The 14,801-nt window shown below is 51.9% G+C and overlaps 1 protein-coding gene across 2 annotated transcripts in view; it reads right to left on the reverse strand.

Annotated features, from left to right (window-relative positions):
• Nucleotides 1–14,801, reverse strand: part of TNIP1 (TNFAIP3 interacting protein 1) — a 57,668-nt gene that overhangs the window by 37,719 nt on the left and 5,148 nt on the right. Inside the window, exon 2 of one of the 2 annotated variants that reach the window (XM_078613397.1) lies at nt 6,625–6,737. The exons of the other annotated variant lie outside the window; for it this stretch is intronic. The gene's annotated coding sequence lies outside the window, so the exon portion shown is untranslated. The remainder of the gene's footprint in view (nt 1–6,624; nt 6,738–14,801) is intronic. 2 annotated transcript variants of the gene reach the window in all.

Here is a 14,801-nt window from a genome sequence, read left to right on the forward strand (position 1 = left end):
TCCCCCACCAGACCCTCCCCTCCCCCACACCCCTCCCCCCTCCCGCCCCACACCCTCCCCCCTCCCCTCCCCCTCCCCCTCTCCCCCCTCACCCTCCCCCCCACACTCCCCCCCTCACCCTCCCCCCCCACACTCCCCCCCTCACCCCTCCCCCCCACACTCCCCCCCTCACCCTCAACCTCCCCCCACACTCCCCCCTCAACCTCTCCCCCTCAACCTCCCCCCTCAACCTCCCCCCTCAACCTCCCCCCTCAACCTCCCCCCTCAACCTCCCCCCTCAACCTCCCCCCTCAACCTCCCCCCTCAACCTCCCCCCTCAACCTCCCCCCTCAACCTCCCCCCCTCAACCTCCCCCCTCAACCTCCCCCCTCAACCTCCCCCCTCAACCTCCCCCCTCAACCTCCCCCCTCAACCTCCCCCCTCAACCCTCCCCCCTCACCCTCCCCCTCACCCTCCCCCCTCACCCTCCCCCCTCACCCTCCCCCCCTCACCCTCCCCCTCCCACCCCTCCCCCTCACCCCCTCCCCCCCACACCCTCCCCCCCACACCCTCCCCCCACCCTCCCTCCACACCTCCCCCCCCTCACCCTCCCCCCCACACTCCCCCCCCTCACCCCTCCCCCCCACACTCCCCCCCTCACCCTCCCCCCCACACTCCCCCCCCTCACCCTCCCCTCACCCTCCCCCCCCACACTCCCCCCTCACCCTCAACCTCCCCCCTCAACCTCCCCCCCTCAACCCTCCCTCCACACCCTCCCCCCCTCACCCTCCCCCCCCACACTCCCCCCCTCACCCTCCCCCCCACACTCCCCCCCTCACCCTCCCCCCCCACACTCCCCCCCTCACCCTCCCCTCCTCACCCTCCCCCCCACACTCCCCCCTCACCTCAACCTCCCCCCTCAACCTCCCCCCTCAACCTCCCCCCTCAACCTCCCCCCTCAACCTCCCCCCTCAACCTCCCCCCTCAACCTCCCCCCTCAACCTCCCCCCTCAACCTCCCCCCTCAACCTCCCCCCACACCCTCCCCCCCTCACCCTCCCCCCCTCACCCTCCCCCCCACACCCTCCCCCCCACACCTCCCCCCTCATACCCTCCCCCCCACACCCTCCCCCCCTCACCCTCCCCCCTCACCCTCCCCCCTGAACCTCCCCACCCTCACCCCTCAACCTCCCCCCCCTCAACCTCCCCCCCCTCAACCTCCCCCCCCTCAACCTCCCCCCCTCAACCTCCCCCCCCTCAACCTCCCCCCCCTCAACCTCCCCCCCCCCTCACCCTCCACCCTCCCCCTCCCCCCTCACCCCCTCCCCCTCCCCCTCACCCCCCTCCCCCTCACCCCCTCCCCCTCACCCCCCTCCCCCTCACCCCCTCCCCCTCACCCCCCTCCCCCTCACCCCCCTCCCCCTCCCCCTCCCCCCCCACACCCTCCTCCCCCCTCCCCCCCACACCCTCCCCCCCACACCCTCCCCCCTCCCCCCCACACCCTCCCCCCTCCCCCCCACACCCTCCCCCCACCCTCCCTCCACACCTCCCCCCCTCACCCTCCCCCCCACACTCCCCCCCTCACCCTCCCCCCCCTCACCCTCCCCCCCACACTCCCCCCCTCACCCTCCCCCCCACACTCCCCCCTCACCCTCAACCTCCCCCCTCAACCTCCCCCCCTCAACCTCCCCCCTCAACCTCCCCCCTCAACCTCCCCCCCTCAACCTCCCCCCTCAACCTCCCCCCCCTCAACCTCCCCCCTCAACCTCCCCCCTCAACCTCCCCCCTCAACCTCCCCCCTCAACCTCCCCCCTCAACCTCCCCCCTCAACCTCCCCCCTCAACCTCCCCCCTCAACCTCCCCCCTCAACCTCCCCCCTCAACCTCCCCCCCTCAACCTCCCCCCTCAACCTCCCCCCTCAACCTCCCCCCTCAACCTCCCCCCCCCCTCAACCTCCCCCCTCAACCTCCCCCCCTCAACCTCCCCCCTCAACCTCCCCCCTCAACCTCTCCCCCCTCAACCTCCCCCCTCAACCTCCCCCCTCAACCTCCCCCCCTCAACCTCCCCCCTCAACCTCCCCCCTCAACCTCCCCCCTCAACCTCCCCCCTCAACCCTCCCCCCTCAACCTCCCCCCTCAACCTCCCCCCTCAACCTCCCCCCTCAACCTCCCCCCTCAACCTCCCCCCTCAACCTCCCCCCTCAACCTCCCCCCTCAACCTCCCCCCTCAACCTCCCCCCTCAACCTCCCCCCTCAACCTCCCCCCTCAACCTCCCCCCCTCAACCTCCCCCCTCAACCTCCCCCCTCAACCTCCCCCCTCAACCTCCCCCCTCAACCTCCCCCCCTCACCCTCCCCCCTCACCCTCCCCCCTCACCCCCCTCCCCCTCACCCTCCCCCTCACCCCCCCTCACACCCCTCACCCACCCCTCCCCCCCCACACCCTCCCCCCCCCCCACACCCTCCCCCCCCCCACACCCTCCCCCCCACACCCCTCCCCCCCACACCTCCCTCCTCCCCCACACCCTCCCCCCCCACACCCTCCCCCCTCACCCCACACCCTCCCCCCTCACCCCACACCCTCCCCCCTCACCCTCCCCCCCTCACCCTCCCCCCCTCACCCCTCACCCTCACCCCCCACACTCCCCCCCCTCACCCTCCCCCCCACACTCCCCCCCCTCACCCTCCCCCCCACACCCTCCCCCCCTCACCCTCCCCCCACACCCTCCCCCCCACACCCTCCCCCCACACCCTCCCCCCACACCCTCCCCCCCACACCTCTGCCGATGCCCCCACCTGCGATCCCACCACCACCAAGCAGCTTGGCCGATGCTGCTCTTCTCTCACCACCAAAGAGCAAAGACCCCCCCATATAGCCTTAACAGACTGTAGGGGCAAGTGCTGTTAGCGAGCACCTATGAAGGCCGCAACGGTACACGAGGGGGTGGGTGGCCAGCACCATGCCCGACCGCCTTTGTCTCCCTAGTGGTGATGTTTACACACACCGCACCAGGTACTCATTTGAGGCTGAGTCGACCTAGGGGAGGCCCAGGACCGGTTTAGATAATCGTCACTGGTGTTGGCCATGAGCGGGAATCGAACTCGGGTCGCCGGGTTCATAGCGCAGCGCGCTAACCGCTACACTATCGCTCCCCACCACCCCCCACATGAACACACACACCCCCCACATAGGGACCTCGTGGGAAAGTCAAATTGGCGCCCCCCCCCTCCCCCCCCCCCGTTTAATCACATTTTCCTATTACATCGAATAAGGAATAACAATTTTAATGAAACATTGTATATAAAGAAGCAAATTTATAGAAATTATATTACATGGCTCAATCAGTCACTGTCGTAGACTGGTTGACATAGTCTACAAAAGATACATTTTTCTTGATTTCACTGTCGCAAACTGGTAAATCACGTAATCAAAATCTGTTTTTTCCAATGTTTCTCTTTCAACGCTAATAAGAGCAAAATCGCTGAGACGATCTTGTCCCATTGAAGCACGCAAATACGACAAAATAAGTTTCAATTTGATGAACGACCGCTCACTGCTTGCAATTGAAACTGCTATTGTTAATCAAATTTGCAGTGAAATTCGGAAATATGTCGTCTCCATAAAACTAAATAAAACCAAGAAGATCCAAAGGAGTTTCTGGTAGAACTTAATTCTGGTTACTGAGCAGCATTTTGCAATCTCCAATTTCTGTGAAAAGTTCGTGGCCATTGATGTCGGTGTCATAGAAATTTCCAAAATCTGTGCAATTTCGACGAATTGCATCGACATCTGTGTCGGATAGCAGAGTTTTGACGTCCAGCAGAAATCCAAATTTTGTGTTCAGGTCTTTTAGTCGTAAAAACCGTGTTGACATCTCCTGTTGAAGTCGATAAAATATGCTCTTCATAACGCGCACAAGTTATTCTTCTGCTGAAAGTCCTGCATCTCTTGCCAGTTCTCCTGGCATCTTCCGACGTCGCCTAATTCTTCTGTCCACATCGATCCCCCAGGCTGTGCATCTTGTTTTGGCGTTTTCTACAGCAACTTGGCTCAAATCATCACGAAGCTTGACAAATTCATGCTCCAAAGATTCAAGATCAGTTGCTGCTTACTTGAAATTAATAGTAGGATCCTGTAAGCGCTTCTGAACACGATCAATTTTTCCAAGAATGACATTCCAGAAATGTAATAAAACTATGAAGTTAAAATTTAATACGCATGCCTATAACTGTTCCGCATCACTTCTGGTTTCAGGCGTCATAGTTACGTCCTCCGATAATTTGTCTAGCAGCCCTACTAGTTCATCTAGTCCTTCATAGATAGCTTTAGCAGCTTCTGATCATGCACTCCAGCGTGTTTCAGGCCGTCGTAGTTTCCACCACCAAGAAACAGGCAAGTGACTAAGGCTGAAAGACTGTGCCTGTCTGTTGTTTGGGACGTTCTTCCATGTAAGTTATTAATAGGCGCGCGTACCAAAATGTAATTACATGACATGTAGCATGTGTGTGGTGGGATATATAAACTTTTAGCTTGCGGTGTAGATATGTGAAGTAGTTTCAGGCTGCCGTGCCCGCCGCAATAAGTTATAATGTAACGTAAGCCTTATTTTGGCGCCCCTTTATCTTGGCGCCCGGGGACATATGTACCCCCCTGCCCCCCCCCAAGCTACGCCTCTGACCGCGGTTAAGACACACAACACAGACGGGTTAGCAGGCAGGTAGGGGGTGGAGCCACGAACGGCGGGATACAAGGTTAAGCGTCTGATTGGCAGGACAAATGTGCTTGTGTGCCAAAGCAGTAGCCCAGCGGCAGTCCCTTTCATATGGAATCCGGGACGCGGACGGCGCTAAGAGCACCGATGGGAAAGCGGGGACCCGGCAGGTGGGCAATCTGATTGGCCGGGAAGGCCATCGGATCAGCGACAGGTTTTCTTTGATGTAGAGGACAATAAAAGGCAAGGTTAGGGAGAGATAGTTGAGTTCGTGTCCAGCACAAGTCAGCGATCGGTCGCCTCTCCAGCCACTCGAACGTCCGTGTGACGAGCCGCAGTGCAGCGAGGACTGGCCCGCAGGAACTCCGTACGAATCGAACCGTGAGTACGAGAGAGAGGTGGAGAACAGCGTGAGAATTCCTCGAGAGGATAAGTCTGAATAGGCTGGATAGATTGGGTTTAAACCCTTGGAACAGGTTCGTTTCCCAATGATTTCGGCTTCGAGCTCCGGGATATTTAGTATCAGGCACGCATCCGGCCGGTGTTCCCCCGTCGTTGCGCCCGTGTGTTGAGTGCGCACGTGGTGAGCGACGGTAGAAACGCACGGGGTTATTCACACCGCTATCTTTAGCGTGTGCACGAGGGTGAGCAGCAACGCACGGGTAGTCTTCCAGTAACGTTTGAGGGAATGCACGCGGCGAGTGTGTGTGAATAACCCGAGGTGGCCGATGGCCAGCCAAGAGTGAAGTCTCACAGGGGGGACGCGAAGGCAGTGAGGCCAAAGCTACGAGCGGCAACAGCGAGGAGGGAGGAAGAGGAGGAAGGGGAGAGGAATCGGGGGGCAGCAGCCCCAACATATAGTTTAACAAGACAACACTTGAATTTCGATTTAAAGCTTTCGTGACTGCAGGGATTCATCTTCTTGGTTCTTTCGGTAAAGTCACGTAGAATGGAAATAAAAAAATAATAAAAATAAAACATAATAAAATAATTCTCACGACGTTTCGGCCACAACGCAAGCAGCCGTCCTCAGGTGGAGAACAGGTCTGTCGAGGAGACAGAGTCTGAATGCTGATTGCGTTGTGGCCGAAACGTCGTGATAATTATTTTATTATGTTTTATTTTTATTATTTTATTATTTCCATTCTACGTGACTTTACCGAAAGAACCAAGAAGATGACACTTGCCACCATCCTTCAAAGCCATTGGTGAAAAAGAGCAAAGTTTTTGTTTACATTATTATATGTTTACATTTTAATATAATGTTTATGCGAGAGCTGGGGGCTTATGGGACCCCGGGGTCCCCCGCAATGAGGATCAATTACATAATACCGTACACGTCACCTCTCTTGTTATTGAAATCTGGTCGACCCCCCTCCTCAACCTTCCTCCTCTCACCCGTCCACCCCATCGCATCTGGCAATTCGATTGTTGCGATTCTCTTTCACAGTCGATTATTCTAACAATCCCTAAAACTCGGAGGCTTTCGCGACCAATATAATCTGATTCGTACTCGGGACATCATTTGCGCGTGATTTTAATAAATGCCATAGCTAAGCCTCGAGTAAGAAAGGAAGACACGGGTGACACGCACAACACACAGAGACAAGCACCTAGCCTGAACAGACTGTAGGGGTGAGCGCTTTTAGCAAGCACCTATGGAGACCAGAAGGGCACACGAGGGGGTGGGTGGCCATCACCACGCCCGGTCGCCTTTGTCTCCCGAGCGGTGGCGTTTACGCACCACACCAGGTACTCATTTTTAAGCTGAGTCAACCTAGGGGAGGCCCAGGATCGGTTCAGATTCGTAGCGCAGCGCGCTAACCGCTACGCTATCGCTCCCCACAACACGTTCACACACACACACAACAACAACCGCCATTCGCCACTAAGTAGCGGTGACGTCACCACGACGCTTGTGCCAGGCCATGTGCACCTTGAGGCCACGTGAAGTGTCGAACGCCCGCTGGCAGGAGGTCACGGGGCAGACCCAGGTGCCACGGGTCGACTGACTGAGATGACTGGCTGATGCCCCACCTGTGCCCCCTACTGTGCCACACACCCAGACACACATACACACACATACACACACGCACGCACACTGAGGCCTCGATATGCATTTGGATGGGCTCTCTTATAAACGCCGAAAAGCGTTGATTGCTTCGCGTGTCACATGGGGCGTGTTTAACAATTATCGGGCGCGTTAATTTGAATAGGAAGGGGTACAGTGGTAAACGCGGAAAGGCGCAGCGTGGTGGTGGGTCGTGAGGATTGGATTTGTGGAAACCCCGACTTTAAATAAGAAAAAAAAACATGTTGCGTTATACCATTGGAACCTCATTTGCCAGTAAAAAATATGATAATTGTTTTTTTACCCTTCTATCTGGCAACAAAACTGACACCTTTTTTACAAGGAGTCATGTGAGACTAGGCTCTAAGGAAAGCTGTCTCGGGTGTGGACCAATCAACTTCAAGGACAGTGCATACATTATCAGAGTTATGTTTTTTGGTTTGCATTATGACTGCAGGTATTGTGGTCTATGCAAACATGACTCCTTGTAAAAAATAGTGTCAGTTTTGTTGCCAGGTAGAAGGGTAAAAAAACAATTATCATGTTGCGTTATAGTCAACTCGATTGCGTTGTCAAATACCCATTTCGGGGTTCATTTAACCAGGGCATCATTTACACAAATGCGTTCCACACCGTCGTTAGCTGCATGCGATAGACACACGCCGCCGTGTCAGCATGCAGTGGCACGGATTATGCGCGTAGACGACGATGGGGCTGAGTGACCGCCGTGAATTCTCGTGGTGGTCTGGACGGGCGAGACGCGTCGGTGTTCTTCATTGCAAGGCGCCTCGAGCCACTGGTACGACCCCTGGTGGCCTTTCGTGCGGCCCCTGGTGGCCTTTCGTGCGGTCCCTGACGTTCGGACCCCCGACTATTCGCAAATGGTGAAAACACCAACCCCGCCCCCCAATCATCCACAATACAGGTTTGCTTGGGTTAGATCGCGTAAATGTATGTGTCGTTAAACCCGCCACCACCCGACACAGTAAACCAGTAAGGGTTAAGGGTTGTCACGTAAACAGAACGTACCAATTCGTCACTAGTGTAGAGGAGTAAAATGGGGACGTGACGTGACGTCATGTGTGGTGTTCAGTGCGATGACGTCACGTCTCCTAGGGTACTTAAGGGAGACCCCGTGACGAAAGCGGGGTCACTGTGGGAACGGGTAGAGTACGAAGGGTGAAGAGGGAACCAGGGGTAGAGAGAGGGATCGGATAGGGAGTCTGGGGAGAAGCCGGTGGTAGCCGTAGAGGTGCTTCTCTCTCCGCTCGGTGGAGTCGGCAGAGTCCCCGATCCGACACGAGAGAGAGACCGGAGCTAGCCGGCAGGGACCCGGACTCAGAGTAGGACCCCTAGCCCCTGGGAGTTGTGTACCCTTGTGTGTGTTTGTGAAGTCTTTAATAAACCCTTGGCGAAAGCCCATAACTTACCTACGTCTCCGAGTGCGTCCGTGGGAACTCAACACTAGTACAGCACACCGGTTTGTTGGAGAGCAAAGCCACAACATTATCAATCTGAGTACCACGTTTCGCCAATAATTACAACCAGCTTCATCAGGCGGACAGCCAGATTGTGGAAAAATCCTCCTGTTTCGTTCCTTAAATAGAGGGGTTGATGTTATTAATGAACGCATATCAATGACAATGGGTATATCCATCGGTGTTTGGGGGTATTTATATGATAACTAGCTTTACTACCTGGCTTCACCCGGGACTTGATTCTTGTCTTGGATTAACACACGGCCTACGCGGAGGGTTGGGGGGGGGATGCGTGACGTCAGCAGGCACACTGCGTGACGCTGCCGCATGCGGGTGACATCACAGATGTGACGTCACCGCTCACTTGCTCATGCAATATATTATATACATTATTGCGACCCCGCCCCCAAAATACAAAAGTCTATTTTCATACGTTTTGCATTGTGTACAGTCTGGAAACTACCCACATGCCAAATTTCAAGTTTGTTGCATGTCGGGAAGTACGCTAAACATTTCGAACAGACACACATTCACAAATTTCCCTTTTATATATATAGATTAATGGACATTATCCATGCGCATTATGCAAGCCCATTGTTCGTGTACCTCCTGTCGATTGTGTGCACTAAAGTAGCCGTGCCTGTTATTGCACGTTCTCTTTGGTTCTTTCGGTAAAGTCACGTAGATTTTATTTTAATTAACTAAATTAAATCACGACCTTTCGGAGGCAACACAAGCTTCCGTCATCAGGTGGAACAGCCACAGCAAAATTACTGTAGTGAATAGGTAATTTCGCTGTGGCTGTTCCACCTGATGACAGAAGCTTGTGTTGCCTCCGAAACGTCGTGATTAAATTGAGTTATTTTCATTTTATTACTTGTATTTTTTCATCTACGTGACTTTACCGAAAGAACCAAAGAGTATGGATCCTTGCAGTCACGAAAACTTCAAGTCTAGAATTGCACGTTCTGTTTACGCGACAAACCTTACTGGTTGGCTGTGTCGGGTGGTGGCGGGTTTAACGACACATTTATACATTTACGCGTTTTAACCCAAAAAAACCCCTCTATTATGGATGATATTGGTCGCGAAAGCCGACGTGCTAAACCCCCATCATCATGATCGTGCTGCTGCTGCTGCCAAACCCCCCAATGGTTTCAAATGGTGTGGTGGCCCTCACACTGATGATGTCTTATCGGCCAAAGTGCCCCCATCCCCCCCCCCCCCTCAAGGTGAGTGAAGAACACTGGGCCAGAAGAGTCAGCGGTGTTTCTCAAAGTGTTCTTGGGTTTTTTCGGTAAAGTCACGTAGGTAAAAAGTTTCGGAGGCAACACAAGCCTCCGTCTTCAGGTGGAACCGTCAGAGCACGCTCGCTGTATCAAGTGTATCAAGTGATACAGCAATCGTGCTGTGACGATTCCACCTGAAGACGGAGGCTTGTGTTGCCTCCGAAACGTCGTGATTTTTTTTTTAATTACATTTTTTACCTACGTGACTTTACCGAAAAAACCCAAGAATATGAATCCTTGCAGTCACGAAAGCTTCAAATCTAGAATTTCTCAAACTGCTTTGGACCGCGGACCACTCAGCCGAGCCGATGCAAATTTTTCCGCGACCACCCAGAAGCCCACCACCCATGGTGACAAACGCAGTCACTTCTCCCTCGAAATGCCACTCGTACTAAATGATTCATGTTATCGGAATTTTTTTTTAACGCAGCTAATTTTTTTTTTAAGGGTGACATTTAGATTTTAGGGTTATGGTAATTTAATCGGGGTAGTTTACCTAACTTCATTTCTGGAAGTTAAATATCACGAGGAAAATATTAATGTCCTAAACAAAAGGTCATTATTTCCGGATCAACCTGCATTTGCATCATAATCCCGCGGGCAACCTGAAGGCCCGTCATGGCCCACTGGTGGTCTGGGGACCACACTCTGAGAACCACTAAGCTAGAGAGACCTGACTCTGAGAACCACTGTGGTAGAGAGACCTCACTCTGAGAACCACTGTGGTAGAGAGACCTCACTCTGAGAACCACTGTGGTAGAGAGACCACACTCTGAGAACCACTAAGCTAGAGAGACCTGACTCTGAGAACCACTGTGGTAGAGAGACCTCACTCTGAGAACCACTAAGCTAGAGAGACCAGACTCTGAGAACCACTGTGGTAGAGAGACCTCACTCTGAGAACCACTAAGCTAGAGAGACCTCACTCTGAGAACCACTGTGGTAGAGAGACCACACTCTGAGAACCACTGTGGTAGAAAGATCACACTCTGAGAACCACTGTGGAAGAGACCTCACTCTGAGAACCACTGTGGTAGAGAGATCTCACTCTGAGAACCACTGTTGTAGAGAGACCTCACTCTGAGAACCACTGTGGTAGAGAGACCACACTCTGAGAACCACTGTGAAAGAGAGATCACACTCTGAGAACCACTGTGGAAGAGACCACACTTTGAGAACCACTGTGGTAGAGAGACCACACTCTGAGAACCACTGTGAATGAGAGATCACACTCTGAGAACCACTGTGGAAGAGACCACACTCTGAGAACCACTATGGTAGAAAGATCACACTCTGAGAACCACTGTGAAAGAGACCACACTGAGAACCACTGCGCTAGAGAGAGCAATACTGTTACGAATACAGTACTATATACTGTACTCTTAGGTTTTTTTCGGTAAAGTCACGTAGGTAAAAAGAAATAGTAAAAATAAAATAATAGAAATAATAACAGAAATTAAATTATAAATCACGACTTTTTTTTTACTATTTTTTTTTACCTACGTGACTTTACAGAAAAAATAACCTAAGAGTATGAATCCTTGCAGTCACGAAAGCTTCAAATCTAGAAATAATATATACTGTGTAGTCGAGTCTAACCAACTTTTCCCATGATTGTGAACCAAGTAACGCGCCTACCATAGAGTATGGCCCTAAAGCCGATCTAGATCAGGGAGGCCAGCTCCCGGTCACTAATCGAACACGTTTCCTTAATATCTATACCAGTGGTTCTTAAACCTTTACTGCAGCATTGCAGCCCTTTGGTTTTCAATCGTTATATATTTTTAAAAATAAATACATGCGTGCTTAATTTGTATGTTGATGATTTGCCTTCTAAAAAAAGAAGACCCGGCAATGTTTCGCAAGCAAAGATCTCTAACCAAGAAGATGCTGCTTCCTCCGGGACTTTTCGACAGCCACAATCACGAGACCTTTGATCGTCACAGAGGTTCCCTAGGGGGTGCTAATGAGTGTGAGTCGAGGCCTTTAAATAGGGTGGGTGAACTGACATTCTCCTTTTTTTAAAATTAAAACAACACCCCAATTGGCCGCCTCCGCATGTCACACGATGTGTTTAGTGTTATGATTTGCATTGTAATTTGAATATAATTCCGAATATTTTCACTCACGAAAAAAATATCTTAATTTGTATAACCAAAGCACCCGGTAATGGGGGAAGTTAAGCAGACTTGAGCCAACGTACTTCACAAACCCAACGCATTCGTCAATAACACCGTGGCCTTAAAATAAAAAAAAATACTTGACGTTTCGGGCAATAGCCCTTCTTCATAGCACTACAAATATACCCCCGTTATAGCCTTAACAGACTTTTGCGGCAAGTGCTGTGAGCGAGTAGCACTGATGAAAGCCGGGATGGCACACGAGGGGATGGTTGGCCAGCACTACGCCCGACCGCCTTTGTCTCCTTATTTGCGAAATTTACGCACACCGCACCAGGTACTCATTTAAGGCTGAGTCGACCTAGGGGACGCACCAGACCGATTCAGATAAATCTTCATTGGTGTTGGTCGCCGTGAGCTGGAATCGAACTCGGCACGGCGGGTTCGTAGTGAAGCGCGCTAACTGCTACACTATTGCCCCCCCCCACCCCCATAGCACTACAAGGTTGTCAGACAGCTACAAAGTTTCGTGATCAGCAGCAAAGGGCAGTGGAGAAGTATCCACTGTGGTTCTGTATGGGGCGCCATGGTGGCTAGGAGATGTTAACTACCTCGCCTGGTATACAGGAGGTCGTGGGTTTTATCCCGACCGCCGCCTGCTGCTGCTGTATATTTGGAGTTTGCGTTGTCTCTCTCTCTCTCTCTCCGTGGTGCCGTGGATTTTTCTCCAGGTCCTCTGGTTTTTTCCCCTGCATATTTAGAATCAACATCACGTGTTTTAGAGTATTTGGCTGTTACAATTTTTCACGTGACGATAAGCCCACTTTGTTGAGCTATTATTTGTGGTGACGTCGCTTCTGGAACAAAAATAACCATATCGCTCAGTGGGCCTTATCTGGTCAAATAAAAACGGTTTTTTGTTTGAGCTTAGTATTCAATGTTGCCACATTCGTGCACGCCCCACCTTCACCAACCTGCGGTGGCTATCCAGCGTGAAGTATGGTCACCGCGTGGACACGCCCTGATCCTAGCAGTGGATGTACAGGTGCATAGTCACGGTTATTGCTTTTGCAGAAAATTACGGTGGAAATACAAAGCCTCGTGTGCTTGCTATTCAGAATTTTAATCTCATTCTGAACACGTACGCCGGATCATCATCGTCAGCCATGATCAATCCACTGCTGGACGAAGGCCTCGGCCGTCCGCCGGCGTTTCGCGATCCCGAAGTGCAATCATCCAACGAGCAGCTGCACAAGAGCGGATCACGGCTCAACAATCCGAATGTAACATCTACACGAATCCAATCTGCACATGGCAAGAAAACCCAAAACAATAGGGATTTTAATGTGCACGGGCCGTGTCCTCTTTCCACATGTGTTGTTAGAAATGTCTTGTTTTTTTTCTATATTTCTGTTACGACGATGGATTGTATCGTCATTTGCAGGATCTATTGAAAACCCATCACAACAGAGAGAGCGTTTGTGCAGAGCAATGCAGAGCGTAACACCATCGCGTGTCGTGAATTCATTGTATAATCTGCATTTCTGTACGATACAAGAGATCGTTTGATGAACACTGCGTTATGTTGTTCCCTTTGCTCCTGTTTATCCGTTCCTCTTATTTCCCATTCTTTATCTTCTCTCTTCCCTTTCCCGCCCCCTTTTCTAAGTGCCCATACTTTATTTATCACACAAAGGCCATAGCAATGGAGTCAACATTGGGGGGGACCAAATCTTCCAGGGTGTCTGGGGGTCCCAACCCAGAAAAATATCTACATTTCAAAACTAATTTCCTGCCTAAAATACAAAAAAAATCACGAACACACGGGATGGACTTTTTATTTATTTTTTACAATAATGTCTAATAGTGTATTGCATTACATTGCTCTGTTTTTACTTTTTTACCATTTCTTGTTTCATTGTATGTAATGGCAGAAATTAGAGATGAATAAAGTACAACCATAACCAAAATCATATGAACAGGAATCTATGCATTGATTTATATGAAGACAAGTCCAGATATTGTGGCCAAGGTTGATAAAATTGTTGTTTTTATTTACATAGCATAGCAATGATGTTTTTTTACAGCCATATATTGGTGGGGATATTTTGAGCATATTTGAATATATATTATAATTACGGCCTTGTATCATACTCTTGACTCAACGCCCATTCACCGTGGCGTGTCACTGCTAACAACGTGGCAATTTACGTTCAATGGGCAAAGATCCCCACCCACCCACCATAGTAACCTTTAAAAGACTGTTTGGAGGCATCTGTTGTTAGCGACAAACGGCACGGGTGGGTGGGTGGGTGGTGTGACCTGCACCACGCCCAGCCGCGTTTGTCTCCCCGATGCTGACGTTTAAAAACCGTTTCGGGTACGTATTTTAGGCTGGGGAAATGAATCCAGGTGTCACCGACTCGACTTAAGTCAAACTTTGTTCATCATTATCGTCGCGAAACGTCGGCAATGACCTATATAACTGCTGGATGAAGTCTTCCCCAAGTTGTCGCCATCGCCAACGGTCTTGCGAGATGCAGAGTATTTCCGCATCCCTGCCTCCTGCAAAACTGGCTGAGCTCATCGCTTTCGGATGAAATGGTTGGCTGGACGCTCGCTTGTTCCTTCCACGTCAAATATGTCAACAAAAGTGAAGAGACAGTTTTTGCATCTTCGCGACGTATGCTTTTTCATTGTTGATGCGCGCGTTCATTTGCAAGACCTTGGATAATTTCCACCAAATAAAATACATCGTCTTTAAAAGCTAGGCTTGTATAGGTATTAATTAACAAACGGTTAAAGGTGCAGCCCTGAGATTGCGTGCTCAGGCCACTGATGGCGGAAGGCGCTTTAATTGAATCCGAATCCCGGTGGGATCACTCGATCCATGCATCGCAAGCCAACGGATCGACGAGATCGATCAAGGCTCGACGAATCTGTGAGGCCGGATGATGAATTATCGATTACTGTCTAGCACAACAACAACCGCCATTCGCCACTAAGTGGCGGTGACGTCACCACGGCGCTTGTGCCAGGCTAGGTGCACACCGGTTATTGTATCTTCACTGGCGGCTGCAGGAAACGCAGTGCTGGATTAAGCTAGTGCGGGGCCTGTAGCATATGTTATAAAGGGGCCCTAAATATAAAAAACA

Source organism: Lampetra planeri, chromosome 41 (assembly GCF_965212315.1).
Source record: "Lampetra planeri chromosome 41, kcLamPlan1.2.h2, whole genome shotgun sequence".
Taxonomy (NCBI): Eukaryota; Metazoa; Chordata; class Hyperoartia; order Petromyzontiformes; family Petromyzontidae; genus Lampetra; species Lampetra planeri.